This window comes from Oryx dammah, unplaced genomic scaffold (assembly GCF_014754425.2).
Source record: "Oryx dammah isolate SB20612 unplaced genomic scaffold, SCBI_Odam_1.1 HiC_scaffold_17, whole genome shotgun sequence".
Classification (NCBI taxonomy): domain Eukaryota; kingdom Metazoa; phylum Chordata; class Mammalia; order Artiodactyla; family Bovidae; genus Oryx; species Oryx dammah.
The window spans coordinates 66,127,630-66,151,435 of NW_024070201.1; the positions used below are offsets into that span (position 1 = coordinate 66,127,630).

The window sequence follows — 23,806 nt, forward strand, 5'->3', positions numbered from 1 at the left end:
GCCATCACTTCATAGATGGGGAAACAGTGGAAACAGTGTCAGACTTTATTTTTTTGGGCTCCAAAATCACTTCAGATGGTGACTGCAGCCATGAAATTAAAAGACGCTTACTCCTTGGAAGAAAAGTTATGACCAACCTAGACAGCATATTCAAAAGCAGAGACATTACTTTGCCGACTAAGGTCCGTCTAGTCAAGGCTATGGTTTTTCCTGTGGTCATGTATGGATGTGAGAGTTGGACTGTAAAGAAGGCTGAGTGCTGAAGAATTGATACTTTTGAACTGTGGTGTTGGAGAAGACTCTTGAGAGTCCCTTGGACTGCAAGGAGATCTAACCAGTCCATTCTGAAGGAGATTAACCCTGGGATTTCTTTGGAAGGAATGATGCTGAAGCTGAAACTCCAGTACTTTGGACACCTCGTGTGAAGAGTTGACTCATTGGAAAAGACTCTGATGCTGGGAGGGATTGGGGGCAGGAGGAGAAAGGGATGACCAAGGATGAGATGGCTGGATGGCATCACGGACTCGATGGACATGAGTCTGAGTGAACTCCAGGAGATGGTGATGGACAGGGAGGCCTGGCGTGCTGTGATTCATGGGGTCGCAAAGAGTCGGACACGACTGAGCAACTGAACTGAACTGAACTGAACTGAGCATTGCTGGCTGAGTCCTTGGTTTCCTAAAACATGAATCACCTGCACTGAACTTTTTTTCTTCAACTCTTATTGCTGAAAATAGAAGTGCAGACATAGAAGGCCCTTCATGATATGGCTACTGCTTACTTTTCTTATCCCATCTTTGTCTTTACCTATTCTTATACTCTCGGTTCTACTGAAATCTCTGCATCCCACGCTTAACTTGACTTCAGTAGATGGATTAGGCTATTAAATTTCATTGCTTTTACATATAATTCCATCTTGCCAGAGTGACTTTCCTGATTCTCTTCACTTTGTTAGATTCCACTAGGTCTTCACGTATCAGCTTAGCTTTCCAGGCTTTAGGACACCCATTCTAATGCACAGGACTGGTGATCCATTATTGTATCCACACAGGAAATACCTCTTTTATCTACTGTAGAATGCTACCATCTAATTACCACTCTAGATCATACAATTCTTTCAGTCAGCCAGACCATTGTTTGGCCAGTATATGCACAAATATATTTTCATAAAAATAAATTATTAAACAACCCTAAGAGGTAGCTAGTCATATAACTCTGTGCAATTTATAGTTAAAGAAATGTTAAAAATCTTATCCTAAACCCAGATCAGTAGGTAAAACATATTTACTTTTCTGAATAAATTACATGCTTTTCTCCACTGGAATGTCACTTTATCTCATGTTGAACAAAATCAGTGATGGGGAGAAATATCAAAACTACAAAAGCACCAACAGGAGAGAGAGGTGAATTCTATGATTCATGATGGTCTGTTGACACACAGCATGTTCTCAGGAGAAATGCAGGAGAAGGGGTTTGGGAAGTGAGATGACCCTTTAAATGAATTTTTAATAAATTAAATTGCAAGTCATTTTCTCAAAGAAATAAGAGTGGCAATATCTATTTTTATCAACTTTCATCATTTTGTTGTTGCTGCTGTTTCCAAAAATATGAGATTGGTTCTGAACACTTTACAGATTAGAGAATAAGTTTGTCTACTGTAATTTTTTCCACAAAGTCCTTTAAAGTTTTTCTTTTTTTTTTGTATTAAAAAAAAAAAATAAAGCAGGTTTAATCACAAGTGACTTTGAATAGGGCCATTTGCCATCTATCTGACTTTCTGCCTTTGAAAAATTTTAAATTTATTTTCACTGTGTAATTATTTTTAATGTCTAGAGTTTATGATTTGAGAGCCAGAACTTTCTCCCAGACCCAAGCTCATAAATTTTCAATTGGCTTGTGAAGCCAGTAGGGGTACTTCTTGTCTAATTTGGTTTCAGGAAAGACTTCATTGAAGTCTTCAGTGGTCATCTGGATCAAATGGAATTATGTCTCTCATCTCCAACTCTTTCTCGTATTCCTGAATCCTGGTCTTCCAAAGAGACAAAAACTCAGCACAACTTTTCACATCTTCTGTTTCTTCAGTATCCACCTGGGCACTATATTTATACTCTGGCATAGGAAACTTCAGGGCAATAAACTTCTTTTCAGTCATCCACCAAGTCAGCCTTAGCCATGTTGGCCTTGCAGTAAATCCAGTCGGTGGCAGGTGGCTTCTGAGGAAGAGTAGCCAACCTGGGGTGACGGTCTCATTCTAGGATTTTAAGGAGTTAGCCAAGGCCTTCTGGTTTCCGGAAGTGATCTTTCCAAATCTACCCAGTCCATGGCTTTTAGAGCAAGTTTCCATCCAACGATTTTGAGATCCTTCACCGACCCCTGGCACAGCCCACAGTTCACAGCAGCAATGTATTTATTTTTAATTGGAGGATGGTCACCTTAAAAGGGTCTTCTCTGGTAGCTCAGTTGGTAAAGAATCTGCCAGCAATGCAGGAGACCCAATTCAATTCCTGGGTTGGGGAGATCCACTGGAGAAGGGATAGGCCTACCCACTCCAGTATTTTGGGGCTTCCCTGTGGCTCAGCTGGTAAAGAAGCTGCCTGCAATGTGGGAGACCTGGATTCAACCCCTGGGTTGGGAAGATCCCCTGGAGAAGGGAAAGACTACTCACTTCAGTATTCTGGCCTGGAGAATTCCATGGACTGTATAATCCATGGGGCCACAAAGAGTCTGACATGACTGAGCATCTTTCACTTTCGCTTTCTTTACATTACAATATTGCATTAGTTTCTGCCTTATGTCAAGATGAATCAGCTATTGGTATACATATGTCTCCCCTCTCTTGAACCTCCCTCCTACATCCCATCTCTCTAGGTTGTCACAGAACACCAGATTTGAATTCTCTGCATCATATAGCAAATTCCCACGGGTTGTCTATTTTACACATGGTAATGTATTTGTTTCCATGTGCTCTGCTCTGCTTAGTTGCTCAGTCGTGTCTGACTCTTTGCCACTCCACAAACTGTAGGCACCTATGTCTATGGGGATTCTCCAGGTAAGAATACAGGAGTGAGTTGCTATGCCCTCTTCCAAGGGATCTTCCCAACCCAGGAATCAAACCCAGGTCTCCCACATTGCAGGCAGATTCTTTACTATCTGAGCCACCAGGGAAGCATTTGTTTCCATGCTACTCTCAATTCATCCCACACTCTCCTTCCGCTACTGTGTTCACAAGTTTGTTCTTTATGTTTGCATCTCCTTTGTTGCCCTGCAGATAGGTTCATCAGTACCATCTTCTTAGATTCCATATATATTGCATTAATATATATTTGTTTTTCTCTTTCTGACTTACTTTACTCTATATAATAGGCTCTAAGTTCATCCACCTAAATTTTATTTGAGCTGTTTTCTTCTCCTTTTAAAAGCAATTCTACTTAAATTTTGACAAATTTTAAGGGCCCTTAACTGATAAGAGCTTAGGCAATATATCATTGGCATACACTTACTACCAAATATTTTTTCTAGTTCTTCATTATTAAATTTTCAAACATACATAAAAGTTAAAAGAATGAACCACTAAGATTCAACATAAATTTGGCACTTGTTAACATTTTCCATATGTGGCTCATGGTACTTCCCTCCTAAATACTCCAGCATTGCCTCCTAAAAACAAAAGCATCCTCTTATATAACTGGATCCTCTTATATAACTTATCTGACCTATAAAAACTAACCATAACACCTCAACTTCATCTAATATCCTGTTTATGTTTCAATTTGCTGAGTTGCCTTCAATAAGTATGTTACTATTGCTTTTTTAGGACTTAGATTGTTTAAGTTTATTAATTGCTCTCAATTCTCATCTCTCTTTAGCCTATTTTCATCTATAGCAGTTCCACTTTCTTTTATTTGTCTATTTTTCATGACAATGGTATAATTGATGTTTTAATGTTTTAAGCCTCTGGGTCAGTTATTTTACAGAATATTCCTAATATTTGCATTATCTTATTGTTTTCTTAGAGTGTCATTTAATTGTTTCTCTATCCCCATGTTTGTTTATAAACTAGGGTTTGGAAACAATGCCTGAATTAGATGCAGGTACAATATTTTGGCAGGTGCACTTAACAGGTGAGATAGAGTACTTCACATTTCAACATAAACAAAAGCACATAATATCAATTGGTCTCCTTAGCAATGATGCCAGATTTGGCTACTTGGTTAAGATTTGACCAATAGATATTTTTGTTATAAAGATTAGTTTCCTCTTTGATTTTAGCAAACAGTTGCGTGTGGAGTCATACGTTGACATATTAAAATTACCTTCCAAATTTGAATTCATCCAATACCTTTTCCCCAATAATTTTATTGTTCATTGATTGTCTAAGGTGCAATCAATTATATCATTGGATTCTGTGAAAAGATGACTTTTTAACTTGCATCATTTCTTTAATATTATTTATACATCATTAATTTAGGTTACATATTCAAAAGCAGAGAGATTACTTTGCCGACTAAGGTCCGTCTAGTCAAGGCTATGGTTTTTCCAGTGGTCATATATGGATGTGAGAGTTGGACTGTGAAGAAGGCTGAGCGCCGAAGAATTGATGCTTTTGAACTGTGGTGTTGGAGAAGACTCTTGAGAGTTCCTTGGACTGCAAGGAGATCCAACCAGTCCATTCTGAAGGAGATCAACCCTGGCATTTCTTTGGAAGGAATGATGCTAAAGCTGAAACTCCAGTACTTTGGCCACCTCATGTGAAGAGTTGACTCAATGGAAAAGACTTTGATGCTGGGAGGGATAGGGGGCAGGAGGAGAAGGGGACGACCGAGGATGAGATGGCTGGATGGCATCACTGACTCGATGAACGCGAGTCTGAGAGAACTCCGGGAGTTGATGATGGACAGAGAGGCCTGGCGTGCTGCGATTCATGGGGTTGCAAAGAGTCAGACACGACTGAGCAATTGAACTGAACTGAACTGAACTGAATTTGTGTAAAAAGTTTTCTCTCAACAAACAGCAATGAATTAGAAACATTTGTTAAAAAGATGGAAAAATGGTCAACTCTTCTCTTTTAATTATTAATTTCAGAATAAAATATTGACATGGTAGTTACCTCCCTATATGGCAAAAAGTTGTTTTTTTTTTTTTTAAATTTATGGTTAACTTAAGTGTAGATAGTCTTTTTCTATAGATGGTAGTCTTTTCTATAGATAGTCTTTTTCTATAGATATAATAGATTCACTGCCTCTAAACAGAGGGGAGCCTAGAGGAAATTGGCTGAAAACATTGGATTCTAATCTAATTTAGGTCTACAGCTTCTAAGTTTTCTTATTTTTAAATCAATAACAACTGCTTAAACTTTTTCAGCCTCATTATTCATTTACCCATATATTTTCATGGACATCTATTAAATGCTAGTATGTGAATCAGTTCTTTTTTATGGCCAGAATTCTATTTGGTTCAGTTCAGTTCAGTTGTTCAGTCATGTCCGACTCTTTGAGACCCCATGGACTGCAGCCTGCCAGACTTCCCTGTCCATCAACAACTCCTGGGGCTTACTCAAACTCATGGCCATCGAGTTGGTGATGCCATCCAACCATCTCATCCTCTATCATCCCCTTTCCTCCTGCCTTCAATTTTTCCTAGCATCAGGGTCTTTTCCAAAGAGTCAGTTCTTCACATCACGTGGCTAAAGTATTGGAGTTTCAGCTTCAGCATCAGTCCTTTCAATGAACATCCAGGACTGATATATCCTTTAGGATTGACGGGTTGGATCTCCTTGCAGTCCAAGGGACTCTCAAGAATTTTCTCCAGCACCACAATTCAAAAGCATCAATTCTTCGGCACTCAGCTTTGTTTATAGTCGAACTCTCACATCCATACATGACTATTGGAAAAACCATAGCCTTGACTAGATGGACCTTTTTTGGCAAAGTAGTCTCTGCTTTTTAATATGTTGTCTATGTTGGAACCTCGCGGAATTTTTAGATTTCAGTGCCTTCTATGTTGTATTTGTTGTTTACTTCCATGATGACTTCAGTGTAGACTGAGTAATATTTATATTAAAAATTAAATTGCAAGTTTTTATTTCCTATTCCTTTAGAAATGTCATAAATACTGATGGATAGTTTTTTTAGGGAATTCTTTCTGGTTTCAGCAACCTTTGAAAAACAGACTTTTTCCTTGCAAACTGAATGTAATCTTTCTGATAGACATTTACCAACTGTTGGAAAATAACCATGTGATTGCTATTTCTTAAAAACAGCAGACATAGGAAAGAAGACACATGACTTACTGAAGAAATATTTTTTCCAATTAATTTAGAGAATTGTCTGCATATTCAAGTCAGCTACACTTGAAACAAAAAAAGAGAGATCCCCATGTAGAGATTGAAGAGTTTGTCCTATAAAAAATTCAACAATCCTTTAAATTATGTCATGGAATTTTTGCTGAAATTCCATAATGCAAGGAGCCCATAGTCTACCTTATGTCAATGAAATATGAACACTTGTTTAGCTATTAACATTAACTAAAGTGGAGTAATCTAGAATGACCTCATTATTGCTTTTAATTGTATCTCCACATTTCCCAGGAAAAGATCACTAACCTTGTTTTGAAAAATATATTAAAAATATCACAATTTCAGTATCAAAGATCCACATAAAGTACACTTGATGCATATTAATTAAATTTTTCCAGTTAACTTTTTGAAAAAAAAAAATCAAATTACCCTCTTCTTGCCAAAATCTTAATTAATTTGTTCTTTTTATAATGTCATGTGTGAAATGGTCAAACTGCCAGGAAATCAGTCAACATGGATTTATAAAGTTCGAATTATGATAATATTAATTAGCAATTTTACTTTCTCTGACTTCTTAGCAGTCTTCTTATATGATTTCCCTCTTTAATTTTTTTCAAAAGTATATACTTCTTCTTCTGTCTTAGGAATAAGGATGAGAAAGATTCAACTGCTGTAGAACTTTGTGAATATACTTTGGTCATTTTTCCCCTACTCAATTAGGTGAGAAAGTCTCCCTTTTTATGTCTAGGAGACCAACTGAATTATTTCCAAGTGACAAACATGCACATTATTATGACATATAGTTTTTAAATGTTTAAGATACCCTGTGCTTCAGTCTCCTACCCTTGTTTCAACAAATAACTGATGTTTGGAGTATGTAGTCTAAACCATGCAATATCATGAGCTCCTAGTGACATATGTTCAAATCATCTCTTCCCTCATGAGAGAAGGATCATAATCTTTAAAAATAGTCAAGAACTTATACCATCTTAAATTTTTCTAAGATAATATTATGCAGAATTTGCCAGGCACAAGATTATAACATGTTTGAATTCCATAAATTTTGGCCAAATTCTACATGTGAGATTTGAGAGCACACATTTCTCCTTTTGCTTTGATTTGTAATGTGCAGTGGTATCCAGATGGATCAGCTAAGATCTGGTCACGGCCGCAGTGCCAGTTGGGCTCACATGGAGATACAGAGGGTTAGGTTCAATTCTAGTTAATCTCAAAATACATGAGGCTGGAGTTCAAATGGTATGTCAGTGTGTCTACAAACAGCAACCTTGGTCCAATGAGTCTATTCAATTTAAGAATTACCAGGTCAACTGAGAAAACCTATTGCTCTCAGATCAGATAACAATTAGCGTTCATATTAGGTATTCAGACTTCTCAGCTTAGGAATTCAGTTCAGTTCAGTTCAGTTGATCAATCACATCCAACTATTTGTGACTTCATGGACCGCAGCACGCCAGGCCTCCCTATCCATCACCAACTCATGGAGCTTAGGCAAACTAATGTCCATTAAGTCAGTGATGCCATGCAGCCATCTCATCCTCTGTTATCCCTTTATCCTCTCCCCTTCAATCTTTCCCAGCATCAGGTTCATTTCAAATGAGTCAGTTCTTTGCATCAGGTGGCCAAAGTATTGGAGTCTCAGCTTCAACATCAGTCCTTCCAATGAATATTCAGGACTGATTTCCTTTAGGGTGGACTGGTTAGATCTCCTTGCAGTCCAAGGGACTCTCAAGAGTCTTCTCCAACACCACAATTCAAAAGTATCCATTTTTTTGGCACTCAGCTTTCTTTATGGTCCAACTCTCACATCCATGCATGACTACTGGAAAAACGATAGCTTTGACTAGATGGATATTTGTTGGCAAAGTAATGTCTCTGCTTTTTAATATGCTGTCTATGTTGGTCACAACTTTTCTTCCAAGGAGCAAGCATCTTTTAATTTCATGGGTACAGTTATTGCAGTGATTTTGGACCCCTAAGAAATAAAGTCTGTCACTGTTTCCATTGTTTCCCTATCTATTTGCCATGAAGTGATGGGACCAGATGCCATGATCTTTGTTTTCTGAATTTTGAGCTTTAAGCCAACTTTTTCACTCTCTTCTTTCAGTTTCATCAAGAGGCTCTTTAGCTTTTCTTCACTTTCTGCCATAAGGATGGTGTCATCTGCATATGTGAGGTTATTGATATTTCTCCCAGCAATCTTGATTCCAGCTTGTGCTTCATCCAGCCCAGTGTTTCTCATGATGTACTCTGCATAGAAGTTAAATAAGCACATGACAATATACAACCTTGATGTACTCCTTTCCCAATTTGGAGCCAGTCTGTTGTTCCATGTGCAGTCCTAACTGTTGCTTCTTGACCTGCATACAGATTTCTCAAGAGGGTTTGAGAAATCCACACAGTCAAAGGCTTTAGCATAGTCAATAAAGCAGAAATAGATGTTTTTCTGGAACTCTCTTGCTTTTTCGATGATCCAACAGATGTTGGCAATTTGATCTCTGGTTCTTCTTCATTTTCTATATCTAGCTTGAACATCTGGAAGTTCACAGTTCATGTACTGTTGAAGCTTGGCTTGGACAATTTTGAGCATTACTTTGCTAGCGTGTGAGATGAGTGCGATTGTGTGGTAGTTTGTACATTCTTTGGCATTGCCTTTCTTTGGGATTGGAATGAAAACTGACCTTTTCCAGTCCTGTGACCACTGCTGAGTTTTCCTAATTTGCTGGCATATTGAGTGCAGCACTTTCACAGCATCATCTTTTAGGATTTGAAATAGCTCAACTGGAATTTCATCATCTCCACTAGCTTTGTTCATAGTGATGCTTCCTAAGCCCCACTTGACTTCACATTCCAGGATGTCTGGTTCTAGGTGAATGATCCTACCATTGTGGTTATCTGGGTCATGAAGATCTTTTTTATATAATTCTTCTGTGTATTCTTGCCACTTTTTCTTAATATAAAGTACCAGTTTAGTATAGTGATGTGAGGTATTGATTTTGGAGAAAGACTACTAGTTGCATCATTTCTTCATCATGTGAAATTTGTGAAAACTGATTAACTTCTCTGTATGTTAATTTCTTCATCTGTACTGTGGTGGTAATACCAGCACTCCCTTAAAAAAGTACTTCTTTTGTATTAGGGTGATGGTGGCCTCATAGAATGAGTTTGGAAGTTTACCTTCCTCTGAAATTTTCTGGAAGAGTTTGAGTAGGATAGGTGTTATCTCTTCTCTAAATTTTTGGTAGAATTCAGCTGTGAAGCCATCTGGACCTGGGCTTTTGTTTGCTGGATGATTTCTGATTACAGTTTCAATTTCTGTGCTTCTGATGGCTCTGTTAAGATTTTCTATTTCTTCCTGGTTCAGTTTTGGAAAGTTGTACTTTTCTAAGAATTTGTCCATTTCTTCCACATTGTCCATTTTATTGGCACATAATTGCTGATAGTATTCTCTTATGATCCTTTGTATTTCTGTGTTGTCTGTTGTGATCTCTCCATTTTCATTTTGAATTTTATTGATTTAATTTTTCTCCCTTTGTTTCTTGATGAGTCTGGCTAATGGTTTGTCAATTTTATTTATCCTTTCAAAGAATCAGTTTTTGGCTTTGTTGATTTTTGCTATGGTCTCTTTTGTTTCTTTTGCATTTATTTCTGCCCTAATTTTAAAAATTTCTTTCCTTCTACTAACCCTGGGGTTCTTCATTTCTTCCTTTACTAGTTGCTTTAGGTGTAGAGTTAGGTTATTTATTTGACCTTTTTCTTGTTTCTTGAGGTATGCCTGTATTGCTATGAACTTTCCACTTAGCACTGATTTTACAGTGTCCTGCATGTTTGGGGTTGTTGTGTTTACATTTTCATTCATTTCTATACATATTTTGATTTCTTTTTTGATTTCTTCTGTGATTTGTTGGTTATTCAGTAACGTGTTGTTCAGCATCCATATGTTGGAATTTTTAATAGTTTTTCTCCTATAATTGAGACCTAATCTTACTGTATTGTGATCAGAGAAGATGCTTGGAGTGATTTTAGTTTTTTGAAATTTACCAAGGCTAGATTTATGGCCCAGGATGTGATCTATCCTGGAGAAGGTTCTGTGTTCACTTGAGAAAAAGGTGAAATTCATTGTTTTGGGGTGAAATGTCCTATAGATATCAATTAGGTCTAACAGGTCTATTGTCGTTTAAAGTTTGTGTTTCCTTCTGTTTAGTTGATCTATCCATAGGTGTGAGTGTGGTATTAAAGTCTCCAACTATTATTGTGTTATTGTTAATTTCCCCTTTCATACTTGTTTGCATTTGCCTTATGTATTGAGGTGCTCCTATGTTGGGTGCATATATATTTATAATTGTTATATCTTCTTCTTGGATTGATCCTTTGATCATTATGTAGTGTCCTTCTTTGTCTCTTTTCACAGCCTTTGTTTTAAAGTCTGTTTTATCTGATATGAGTATTGCTACTCCTGCTTTCTTTTGGTCTCTATTTGCATGGAATATCTTTTTCCAGCCCTTCACTTTCAGTCTGTATGTGTCCCCTGTTTTGAGATGGGTCTCTTGTAGACAACATATATAAGGATCTTGTTTTTGTATCCATTCAGCCAGTCTTTATCTTTTGGTTGTGGCATTCAACCCATTTATGTTTAAGGTAATTATTGATAAGAATGATCCCATTGCCATTTACTTTGTTGTTTTGGGTTCGAGTTTATACACCCTTTTTGTGTTTCCTGTCTAGAGAATATCCTTTAGTATTTGTTGCTATGAGGCCACCATCACCCTAATACCAAAACCTGACAAAGATGCCATGAAAAAAAAGAAAACTACAGGCCAATATCACTGATGAACATAGATGCAAAAATCCTTAACAAAATTATAGCAATCAGAATCCAACAACACATTAAAAAGATCATACACCATGACCAAGTGGGCTTTATCCCAGGGATGCGAGGATTCTTCAATATCCACAAATTAATCAATGTAATACACCACATTAACAAATTGAAAAATAAAAGCCAGATGATTATCTCAATAGATACAGAGAAAGCCTTTGACAAAATTCAACATCCATTTATGATAAAACTCTCCAGAAAGCAGGAATAGAGGGAACATACCTCAACATAATAAAAGCTATATATGACAAACCCACAGCAAACATTATCCTCAATGGTGAAAAATTGAAAGCATTTCCCCTAAAGTCAGGAACAAGACAAGGGTGCCCACTTTCACCACTACTATTCAACATAGTTTTGGAAGTTTTGGCCACAGCAATCAGAGCAGAAAAAGAAATAAAAGGAATCCAAATTGGAAAAGAAGAAGTAAAACTCTCACTGTTTGCAGATGACATGATCCTCTACATAGAAAACCCTAAAGACTCCACCAGAAAATTACTACAGCTAATCAATGAATATAGTAAAGTTGCAGGATATAAAAACACCCAGAAATCCCTTGCATTCCTATACACTAATAATGAGAAAATAGAAAGAGAAATTAAGGAAACAATTCCATTCACCATTGCAACACGAAAAGAATAAAATACTTAGGAATATATTTACCTAAAGAAACTAAAGACTCATATATAGAAAACTATAAAACACTGATGAAAGAAATCAAAGAGGACACTAATAGATGGAGAAATATATTATGTTCATGGATTGGAAGAATCAATATAGTGAAAATTAGTACACTACCCAAAGCGATCTGTAGATTCAATGCAATCCCTATCAAGCTACCAACAGTATTTTTCACAGAGATAGAACAAATAAGTTCACAATTTGTATGGAAATACAAAAAAATCTCGAATAGCCAAAGCAATCTTGAGAAAGAAGAATGGAACTGGGGAAAACAACCTGCCTGACTTCAGGCTCTACTACAAAGCCACAGTCATCAAGACAGTATGGTACTGGCACAAAGACAGAAATATAGATCAATGAACAAATAGAAAGCCCAGAGATAAATCCATACACCCATGGACACCTTATCTTTGACAAAGGAGGCAAGAATATACAATGGAAAAAAAACAATCTCTTTAACAAGTGATGCTGGGAAAACTGGCCAACCACTTGTAAAAGAATGAATCTAGAACACTTTCTAACACCATACACAAAAATAAACTCAAAATGGATTAAAGATCTAAACGTAAGACCAGAAACTATAAAACTCCTAGAGGAGAACATAGGTAAAACACTCTCCGACATAAATCACAGCAGGACCCTCTATGACCCACCCCCAAGAATATTGGAAATAAAAGCAAAAATAAACAAATGGGACCTAATTAAACTTAAAAGCTTCTGCACAACAAAGGAAACTATAAGCAAGGTGAAAAGACAGCCTTCAGAATGGGAGAAAATAATAGTAAATGAAGCAACTGACAAGCAACTAATCTCAAAAATATACAAGCAACTCCTGCAGCTCAATTCCAGAAAAATAAACGACCCAATCAAAAAATGGGCCAAAGAACTAAATAGACATTTCTCCAGAGAAGACATACAGATGGCTAACAAACACATGAAAAGATGCTCAACATCACTCATTATCAGAGAAATGCAAATCAAGACCACAATGAGGTACCATTCCATACCAGTCAGAATGGCTGTGATCCAAAAGTCTATAAGCAATAAATGCTGGAGAGGCTGTGGAGAAAAGAGAACCTTTTTACACTGTTGGTGGGAATGCAAACTAGTACAGCCACTATGGAGAACAGTGTAGAGATTCCTTAAAAAACTGGAAATAGAACTGCCTTATGACCCAGCAATCCCACTGCTGGGCATACACACCAAGGAAACCAGAACTGAAAGAGACACATGTACACCAATGTTCATCGCAGCACTGTTTATAATAGCCAGGACATGGAAGCAACCTAGATGTCCATCAGCAGATGAATGGATAAGAACGCTGTGGTACATATATACAATGGACTATTACTCAGCCATTAAAAAGAATACATTTGAATCAGTTCTAATGAGGTGGATGAAACTGGAGCCGATTATACAGAGTGAAGTAAGCCAGAAAGAAAAACACCAATACAGTATACTAACACATATATATGGAATTTAGAAAGATGTTAATGATAACCCTGTATGCGAGACAGCAAAAGAGACACAGATGTATAGAACAGTCTTTTGGACTCTGTGGGAGAGGGAGAGGGTGGGATGATTTGGGAGAATGGCATTGAACCATGTATAATATCATATATGAAATGAATCACCAGTCCAGGTTTGATGCATGATACTGGATGCTTGGGGCTGGTGCACTGGGATGACCCAGAGGGATGGTACGGGGAGGGAGAGGGAAGGGGGTTCAGGATGGGTAACACATGTATACCTGTGGTGGATTCATTTTGATGTGTGACAAAACCAATATAATATTGTAAAGTTGTTAACCTCCAATTAAAATAAATACTTTATATTTTTTAAAAAAGCACTTCTTATGAGGGTTAAATGGGATCATGTGAGGCAAGTAATTAGCATATGGGCATGTTCAGTGAACATTAGCTCTTGCTATTGTTGCTATTGCTCTAAAGTCTAACAAAAGTAAAACCTACCTATTTATAAAGGCTACAGATTGTTATTTCTGAGAATGATCCTAAGTCATCCTAAGATCAGAAGGTGTCATTTTACTACAATAACTGCACTGTTTTCTGTAAATAATCTCATAACTCTTGGTGAGCTTCTCTTTTGGGGAAGATACAGGCTTGTTTGCAACCATTCTGCTCCTCCCTCTCTGCCCACTGGCTGGATAATCATTTAATGTTTTGTCTTTTTTGTGCAGGATGCCACAATCCCATTCAGAAAGAGTTTTGTCAGAATCTCCTGATTCAGGGCAATATAGCTTTCATTTGATCAATCAGTGAAGACCCCTACCAATTTTGTAAAGATCTCTTGGTTGCTGTGCCTGGAAAGGAATACAAAGTTATTATAGAAAGTATTTCCTAATATATTCCCAGCACAGTGTTAAAGTTATTCCACTATTTGAGTTAAAAAAATATTTCTTCTGATGTTTGCCTGAATTCCTTTTGTCTTCTCTTTTTGTATTGCCCAATTTTAAAATAACCCTTGAATTTTCCCTAGAAAATACTCAATATTCAAATAAAATTATGTTTTTCTCTCTATATTCACTTCTGAACAATATTTATATATCTTTTCAAAGTGTTCCAGTGAAAGTGAAGTCACTTAGTCATGTCCAACTCTTTGAGATCCCATGGACTATAGCCTTCCAGGCTTCTCTGTCCATGGGATTTTCCAGGTAAGTGTACTGGAGTGGGTTGCCATTTCCTTCTCCAAGTAGTGTCCAAATAAAAATAATTGTGAAGATTGGGTAATTCCAATATTTTCTTTGGGAGGGGAAAAAAATTGGAGTTACTGACCAAGTGTGCAGACAATTTATTATTATTATTATTATTTATTTATTTATTTTTTATTTTACTTTACAATTCTGTATTGGTTTTGCCATACATTGACATGAATCCACCACGGGTGTACAAAGAAATGAGCATCTCAAAAGAAGCTGATTTCTTCACATCTCTTCTGCATAACAAAACCAAGTTATTCTCCTGGTATTCATATTTAAGAGAGAACTACAAGAGAATTGCCAAGAGGTAAATGAGAAGAAGTTGTGAAATTATAGTATTGATATACTTAAATCAGAGAAGGCAATGGCACCCCACTCCAGTACTCTTGCCTGGAAAATGCTAAATGGAGATTTTTAAAGGCCAAGATTATTATGTAACATATGGACATTTAATACGAAGAGGCAAACTTTAGATGTGTGCTAGTCAGTGAACAGTTTCAATGAATAGTTTCTTTTTACCAATAAAGCATTAAGCTAAATATTCTCTTTCACACACACACACGCACACGCACACACACACACACAGTGCACACAATTTAAGTACATGAACTGTGAATAGGTAATACCTTTAAATGTTATAACTTTTAAAAAATTTTGGCTGCACTGGGTCTTCATTGTGGTGTGCAGGCTTCTCTCTCCTTGTGTTCCAGCTTCTCTCTCCTTGTGTCCCGTGGGCTCCAGGGCATGCAGTTGGGGCAGACAGACTTTCTAGTTGTTAGCATGTAGGCCTAGTTGCCCAGTGGCATGTGAGATCTTAGTTTGTTGATCAGGGATCAAATCTGTGTCCCCTGAAGTGGAAGGTGGATTTTCAACCACTACACCACCAGGGAACTGTTAGTTGCTCAGTTGTGTCCAACTCTTTGTGACTCCATTGACTGTAGCCCACCAGGCTCTTCTGTCCATGGAATTCTCCAGGCAAGAATAGTGGAGTGGGTAGCCATTCCCTTCTCCAGGGGATCTTCTTGACCCAGGGATTGAACCCAGGTCTCCTGCATTGCAAGCAGAGTCTTTACCATGTGAGCCACCAGGGAAGCCCTGACCACCAGGGAAGCCCCCACAAAATGAAAAAATAAAAATAAATAAAAGTAGAAAAAAAAAAAAAGGCTTTTCTCACTTTTTCCTTCTCAGACCCTAGGTCCTCTTCAAAGACAACTATTATGAAATCTTTTGTATAGTCTGCTGGACTATCTGTGCATAAACATAAGCTCACATATTACATGTGGTTCCATTACTGATATCTGATGTAAGCCCACTATTAAAACTCCCCTTGTATGTCATAACTATCTATTTGTGTCAATGAGTATAAATTTCCATTTAAATCAGCAAATACTGTATGTGGGGAGACTAAGCATGGAGGAAGAGGAAGAAGCCTCTTGAAGGAATTTCTCCAGGTGTCCTCTTCCTACTCACAATAGGAGGATCAGAGGAATCTCAGCTCTTGTGAGAAAACACACACACACACACACAATTTACATACCTTTAAGATCTCCCTAACCCCAAAGGCTTGGATTAGTTTGGCCTCAAATAAAGCCTAGTTCCCCTCTTCTAGTATAAATTTATAATTTCTGAAAAATAGTATCTATTACTCTTGCTTCCAGTGAATAACACATTAAATACATTTTGTATATTTTGTTGCTTTACCCAAACCTGCTGTTTGCATAGCCTATTATTTTATTTTCTTTCCTTGTCCTTGCACCACTGTAAAATGAGATTCCAGTGAATTTAATTACATCAATAGCAAAATCTGATCTTTAGCAATTACAAAGCCTTCCGAAGCAGACTTCATGTTTATTTCTTGTTGGCATTACTACCTAAAGCCAAAATGTCTCACATAAACTTCTGATATAAATTATTAATTGTGCTAAAAGCAAGACATTTATTTTACAAGCTGTTCTGAGGTATAATAGTAGCAAATTGCTGCCATTACTTCATTTATTGAATAATTCATTTATCTAAGATATTTATGGGTACATAAAAGGTACATATAATAAGCATTATTATTTTAGTGATTAAGTTATCCTGTCATTTATAAAAATATGAATCTTAAATAAATTTTGATACTCAAGTAAATAATATACTCAGTGATCATGTGTGTGTATGTGATGATATTCTCTAGTACTGAAAACCACCTCATTTGCAGAGAGATATTGACAGACATTCCTATACTACAGTAAATTAAATTTCCTAAAGTGAATGTATCCTAACTCAAATAGTGTATCTGGATGAGGTGACTTATTTAGCGATACCAGTAAGTTCACTTTAAGTGCAATATGACAGGGAGAGAAAAAAAATGAGAGAAAGGGAGAAGCATTTGTCAGTATATTAATAAGCATCTAGTCATTTTTTTTAATATCAATAATGGGCAAATACCAATTAAGTCACTGCTGCTGCTGTTCTAAGTCACTTCAGTTGTATCCGACTCTGTGCGACCTCATAGACGGCAGCCCACCAGGCTCCCCCATCCCTGGGATTCTCCAGGCAAGAACACTGGAGTGGGTTGCCATTTCCTTCTCCAATGCATGAAAGTGAAAAGTGAAAGTGAAGTTGCTCAGTCATGTCCGACTCTCAGGGATCTCATGGACTGCAGCCTACCAGGCTCCTACATCCATGGGATTTTCCAGGCAAGAGTACTGGAGTTGCCATTACCTTCTCCAATTAAGTCACTATAGTACATCTATTTATATTTATAAAATATATTGTGAAAGGTAAATGAAAATGAAAAAAATTATTTGGTCATTCTGAATATTATGCAGATAAATGTAAATCAGGAAAAAAATTTCTTGTCAAGCATTTACTTCTGCTTAATTTAATTGCTCACCAGTCAATAAGAGTTATGTACCAGACATTAAGGTAAATGCTAGATATAAAAAGAGAAACCAGGAAGACCTAGGTAGTTAAAGAATCCGAGAAATAATTGTAGTGTGATATAATGAGTACTGGGATGTAGGGTGAGGGATCGTTTACCTACACAAGGGATGAAAATCTGATTGAGGAGTCAAAGATTTTCTGAAAGAGACAATACATTAGTTGAACAGACTCTACATTATTTAGGATAGAGGGCAGTGCAAAGAAAGCAAAACATTCTTTGGAAATAAGTTATCAAGTAACGTTTGATATCAAGAGAATATTTAAGACAAACAAGTAGATGTTAGGGCCATGAAAAATTAAAGCACTTACTCTGTAGAAGCTGCTGCTAGACTGCAGGGCAGAAAAAGTAGGTGGAATAGTTCCCAGAAGCTAGCAGTTCTGAGCTTTTCAAATACAGAGAATAAGAAACCCATGCCTACACATACACGTAAATATCCACTGCAGATAGAAGAGACACAAAGCTACTGGGCAATTTCATTTCTGCTAAATGGAAAATCTGAAATAAATGGTAACACTTGTTGGAAAACTTAATTTTTTAATATGTGAAGTCAATTTAATTTATTTTAAAAGCTTCAACTTTAAAGTACTCAGAGTTGGATAAGAAATAAAATATTGAGCTCAAGACCAAGTCCGTCAAAGAGTTCTATCATCTTTGAATGTCTAGGGAAACTGAAAGAATTTTCTAAACACCCTGACTGTTCTGGAGGTTCCAGACCCAAAGCCAAGGAGAGGAACAGCTATAATCAGAGTTGCTAGAATACTAACATCTGAAAAACTTAAGAATGATGAAAAACCAAGAACGATACCAAAACAATATCTATAATTATTCATTTATCTTTAACATAAATTTCCTATGTAAAATAATTCCACTCCTTTTTATAACAGTTTGTTCTTTTAAATAAACTATCAGAATATTCAATACAAATTTTGTAGATAAAATAACACTTTTAGTAAAGGTTCTTCTCCAAGCATAAAAAATTGATAATTGGTTCACTTTCCTTTACATAGATTTTAATAACTTAAATGTCTTGGTATTAGGAGTAGTGTCTAAAGTGTGTCTGTATATGTGTGTGGGTGTCACTCAGTCGTGTCCGACTCTTTGTGACCCTGTAGAGAAGGGCCTGCCAAGCTCCTCTCTTCATGGGATTCTCCAAACAAGAATATTGGAGTGGGTTGCCATTTCCTTCTCCAGGGAATCTTCCCAACCCAAGAACTGAAACTATGTCTCTTTTTGTCTCCCTCATTGGCAGGTGGATTCTTTACCACTGTGTCACCTGGGAACCCCCTTAAAATAGAATATCTGGTCTCTTTCCAGAGTATTTTATCTGATGTTAGTTACTCTACTAACTTCTGTTTATCATTCAAGTTGCAAAATTCAGTTCATTATCTGTAAAGAATGTTGCATTCAACTGCCTAGGCAGTTCTTTGATGAGAATATATGGGAAACTGAATATGTACCATATGGATAGGTGGTAAGGAGGGCTTTATTTTTCTCTTCAGTGGAAATGTCTTCAAATTGAATTTAGTATTATATTTATATGCAGGAACTCTCTTCCTTGCCCATGTATTAGAATGAATAAATTTGATATATGTTTCAAATATTGCAATATATACTTTCTATAACCATTTTACTGAGTTTAGAGAAAAATGCATCTCAGTCAAGCAGACCACATATTTAAAATTCACAGTCATTTTGGACAGGATTATAACTACCTGTTTTAAAGGGAAAAATGAATTGGAAAAGGGCCATGATATGGGCAAATGAAATAAACATACAAAAGTGGAAACAGTGGCAGATTTTACTTTCTTGGGCTCTAAAATCATGGCAGATGGTGACTGCAGCCACAAAATAAAAGGACACTTGCTTCTTGCAAGAAAAGCTATGACAAACCTGAACAGCATATTACAAAGTGGAGACATAACTGCCGACCAAGGTCCATATAGACAAATCTATGGTTTTTCCAGAGATCATGTATGGATATGTGAGTTAGACCATAAAGAATGCTGTCAGTCAATTCAGTTGCTCAGTTGTGTCCAACTCTTTGCGACCCCATGGTCTGCAGCACGCCAGGCCTCCCTGTCCATCACCAACTCCTGGAGTTTACTCAAACTCATGTCCATTGAATCAGTGATGCCATCCAACCATCTCATCCTCTGTCATCCCCTTCTCCTCCTGCCTTCAATCTTTCCCAGCATCAGGGTATTTTCCAAAGGGTCAGTTCTTCACATCAGGTGGCCAAAGTATTGGAGTTTCAGCTTCAGTATCAGTCCTTCCAATGAATATTCAGGACTGATCTCCTTTAAGATGGCCTGGTTGGATCTCCTTGCAGTCCAAGGGACTCTCAAGAGTCTTCTCCAACACCACAGTTCAAAAGTATCAATTCTTTGGTGCTCAGCTTTCTTTATAGTCTAACTCTCACATCCATACATGACTATTGGAAAAAACTTTAGCTTTGACTAAATGGACCTTTGTCAGCAAAGTAATGTCTTTGCTTTTTAATATGATGTTTAGGTTGGCCATAGCTTTTCTTCCAAGGAGCAAGCATCTTTTAATTTCATGGCTGAAGTCGCCATCTGCAGTGATTTTGGAGCCTGAGGAAATAAAGTCTATCACTGTTTCCATTGTGTCCCCATCTATTTACCATGAAGCGATCGGATCGGATGCCATGATCTTAATTTTCTGAATGTAGAAGAACGTTGAAGAGGCTAAGTGCTGAAGAATTAATGTTTTCAAATTGTGATGCTCCAGAAGACTACAGAAAGTCCCTTGGACTTCAAGATCAAACCCATCAATCCTAAAAGAAATCAACCCTGAATAGTCATTGGAAGGACTGATGTTGAAACTGAAGCTCCAATATTTTGGCCACCTGATGCAAAGAGCTGACTCACTGGAAAAGACTCTGATGCTGGGAAAGGTTGAGAACATGAAGAAAAAGGGGAGGCAGAGGATGAGATGGTTGGATGGCATCACCGACTCTGGACATGAGTTTGAGCAAACTCCTGGAGATGGTGAAGGACAGGGAAGCCAGGTGTGCTGCAGATCATGGGATTGCAAAGAGTTGGCCATGAATGAATGACTGAACAACAACATTTTCCTTATTAGTGTTGATATTCTTTATGGCACTCATATCTTTGCCAAAGTTCACTTTTGCCTTCAGGTAAATAATGTTTCTTTTACATTTAGGATTTGTTATTGCTTTTGCTGGTAACATATGCCTTTTAATATAAGGAATGAACCTGTGTGTTTTCCATCTTTTTGAAACAAATTGATGTTTAAATATGTGCCTTTCAGTTCAATTCAGTTGCTCAGTTGTGTCTGACTCTTCATGACCCCATGAATTGCAGTACGCCCGGCCTCCCTGTCCATCACTAACTCCTGGAGTTTAATCAAACTCATGTCCATCGAGTCAGTGATGCCATCCAGTTATCTAATCCTCTGTTGTCCCCTTCTCCTCCTGCCCCCAATCCCTCCCATCATCAGGGTCTTTTCCAATGAGTCCACTCTTCACATGAGATGGCCAAGGTATTGGAGTTTCAGCTTTAGCAGCAGTTCTTCCAATGAACACCCAGGGCTGATCTTCAGAATGGACTGGTTGGATCTCCTTGCAGTCCAAGGGACTCTCAAGAGTCTTCTCCAATACCACAGTTCAAAAACATTATATTCTTCAGCACTCAGCTTTCTTCATAGTCCAACTCTCACATCCATACATGACCACAGGAAAAACCATACCTTGACTAAATGGACCTTTGTTGGCAGAGTAATGTCTCTGCTTTTGAATATGCTATCTATGTTTGTCTTAACTTTCCTTCCAAGGAGTAAGCGTCTTTTAATTTCATGGCTGCAGTCACATCTGCAGTGATTTTGGAGCCCCCAAAAATAAAGTCTGACACTGTTTCCGTCGTTTCCCCATCTATTTCCCATGAAGTGATGGGATCAGATGCCATTATCTTCGTTTTCTGAATGTTCAGCTTTAAGCCAATTTTTTCACTCTCCTCTTTCACTTTCATCCAGAGGCTTTTTAGTTCCTCTTCACTTTCTGCCATAAGGGTGGTGTCATCTGCATATCTGAGGTTATTGACATTTCTCCCAGCAATCTTGATTCCAGCTTGTGCTTCTTCCAGCCTAGCATTTCTCATGATGTACTCTGCATATAAGTTAAATAAGCAGGGTGACAATATACAGCCTTGACGTACTCCTTTTCTTATTTGGAACCAGTCTGTTGTTCCATGTCCAGGTCTAACTGTTGTTTCCTGACCTGCATATAGGTTCCTCAAGAGGTAGGTCAGGTGTTCTGGTATTCCCATCTCTTTCAGAATTTTTCACAGTTTATTGTGATCCACAGTCAAAGGCTTGTCATAGTCAATAAAGCAGAAATAGATGTTCTTCTGAAACTCTTTTGCTTTTTCCATGATCCAGTGGATGTTGTCAATATTATCTCTGGTTCCTCTGCCTTTTCTAAAACCAGCTTGAACATCTGACAGTTCACAGTTCACGTACTGCTGAAGCCTGGCTTGGAGAATTTTGAGCATTACATTACTAGCGTGTGAGATGAGTTCAATTGTGCAGTAGTTTGAGCATTCTTTGACATTGCCTTTCTTTGGGATTGGAATGAAAACTGATCTTTTCCAGTCTTGTGGCCACTGCTGAGTTTTCCAACTATGCTGGCATATTGAGTGCAGAACTTTCACAGCATCATGTGCCTTTAATACATTGCAAATATTGTGTTAGTGGTATTGTACTCATTCATTTAGTGTTTTTATTTGTTATGGCATCTGGTCCCATCACTTCATGGAAAATAGATAGGGAAACAATAAAAACAGTGAGAGACTTTATTTGGGGGGCTCTCAAATTACTGAAGATGGTGACTGCAGCCATGAAATTAAAAGACACTTGCTCCTTGGAAGAAAATCTATGACCAACCTAGACAGCATATTAAAAAGCAGAGACATTACTTTGCCAACAAAGGTCCATCTCGTCAAAGCTATGGTTTTTCCAGTACCCATGTATGGATGTGAGAGTTGGATCATAAAGAAAGCGGAGCGCTGAAAAATTGATGCTTTTGAACTGTGATGTTGGAGAAGACTCTTGAGAGTCCCTTGGACTGCAAGGAGATCCAACCAGTCCATCCTAAAGGAAATCAACCTGAAAAATCTTTGGAAATACTGATATTGAAGCTGAAACTCCAATACTTTGGCACCTGATGTGTAGAGCTGACTCATTTGAAAAGACCCTGATTCTTGGAAAGATTGAAGGCAGGAGGAAAAGAGGAGAACAGAGAATGAGATGGTTGGATGGCATCACTGAGTCGATAGACATGAATTTGAGCAAGAGCTAGAAGTTGGTGATGGACAGGGAGGCCTGGCGTGCTGCAGTCCATGGGGTCACAAAGAGTTGGACATGACTGACTGACTGATATGAACTGAACTGAACTGAATTTGTTATGTGTATATCTTTTTGTATATACAAACTTTTAAAATATTTGACTTCCCAGCTATTCAAATGTGCAATGTTGGCTCACAGTGAAGGATAGATATTGTCTATTTAGTTTTTTCTTGTTTGTTTACATTGCTATTGACTAAGGTCCATAGTTTTTTAGTGAAAGACAGGAAGCCTCATATGCTGCGGTACATGGGGTCCCAAAGAGTCAGACATGACTTAGCAACTGAACAGAACCAATAGTTTATTTAGAATTCTTTTGTTTCTCCCAAATTTTCTTTTTACATTTGGTTATCACATCTCTTTAGGCTCCTCCTGATTGGCAGTCTCTCATACTTTGATAACCTTGATGGTTTTGAGATGTATGAGACAGACATTTTGTAGGAGGGCATCAAATTAGAAATTGTCTGGTATTTTCCCTGGTGGCTCAGTTGATAAAGAATCTGCCTGCAATGCAGGAGACCTGGGTTTGATCCCTGGATTGGGAGGATCCCCTGGAGAAGGGGAGGACTACCCACTCCAGTATTGTGGCCTGGAGAATTCCATGGACTGTATAGCCCATGGGGTCACAAAGTCCATCATGACTTTCACTTTCATTTTCTCATGATATGACCTGGTATCAGTCATTGAGAAGAAGACCACAAGTATAAAGTGCCATTTTCATGACATTGTATCAACAGTGCATATTGTCAACATGGTTTATGACTACTGATACTATCCTTGATCACCTAAAGTAGTGTTTTTAAGTTTTTCTCCTGTAAAGTTCCGCTCTCTCCTCCCTTTTCATATAAGTCCCTATGCACAGCTCACACCAAAAGAGTGGGGGTTCATGTTACCCCTCCTAACGGAGAA

At 37.6% G+C, this 23,806-nt stretch overlaps 1 pseudogene; it reads right to left on the bottom strand.

Annotated features, from left to right (window-relative positions):
* Positions 1-1,875: 1,875 nt before the first annotated feature.
* The window catches only part of LOC120875963, a 53,417-nt pseudogene continuing 31,486 nt past the window's right edge, over positions 1,876-23,806 (bottom strand).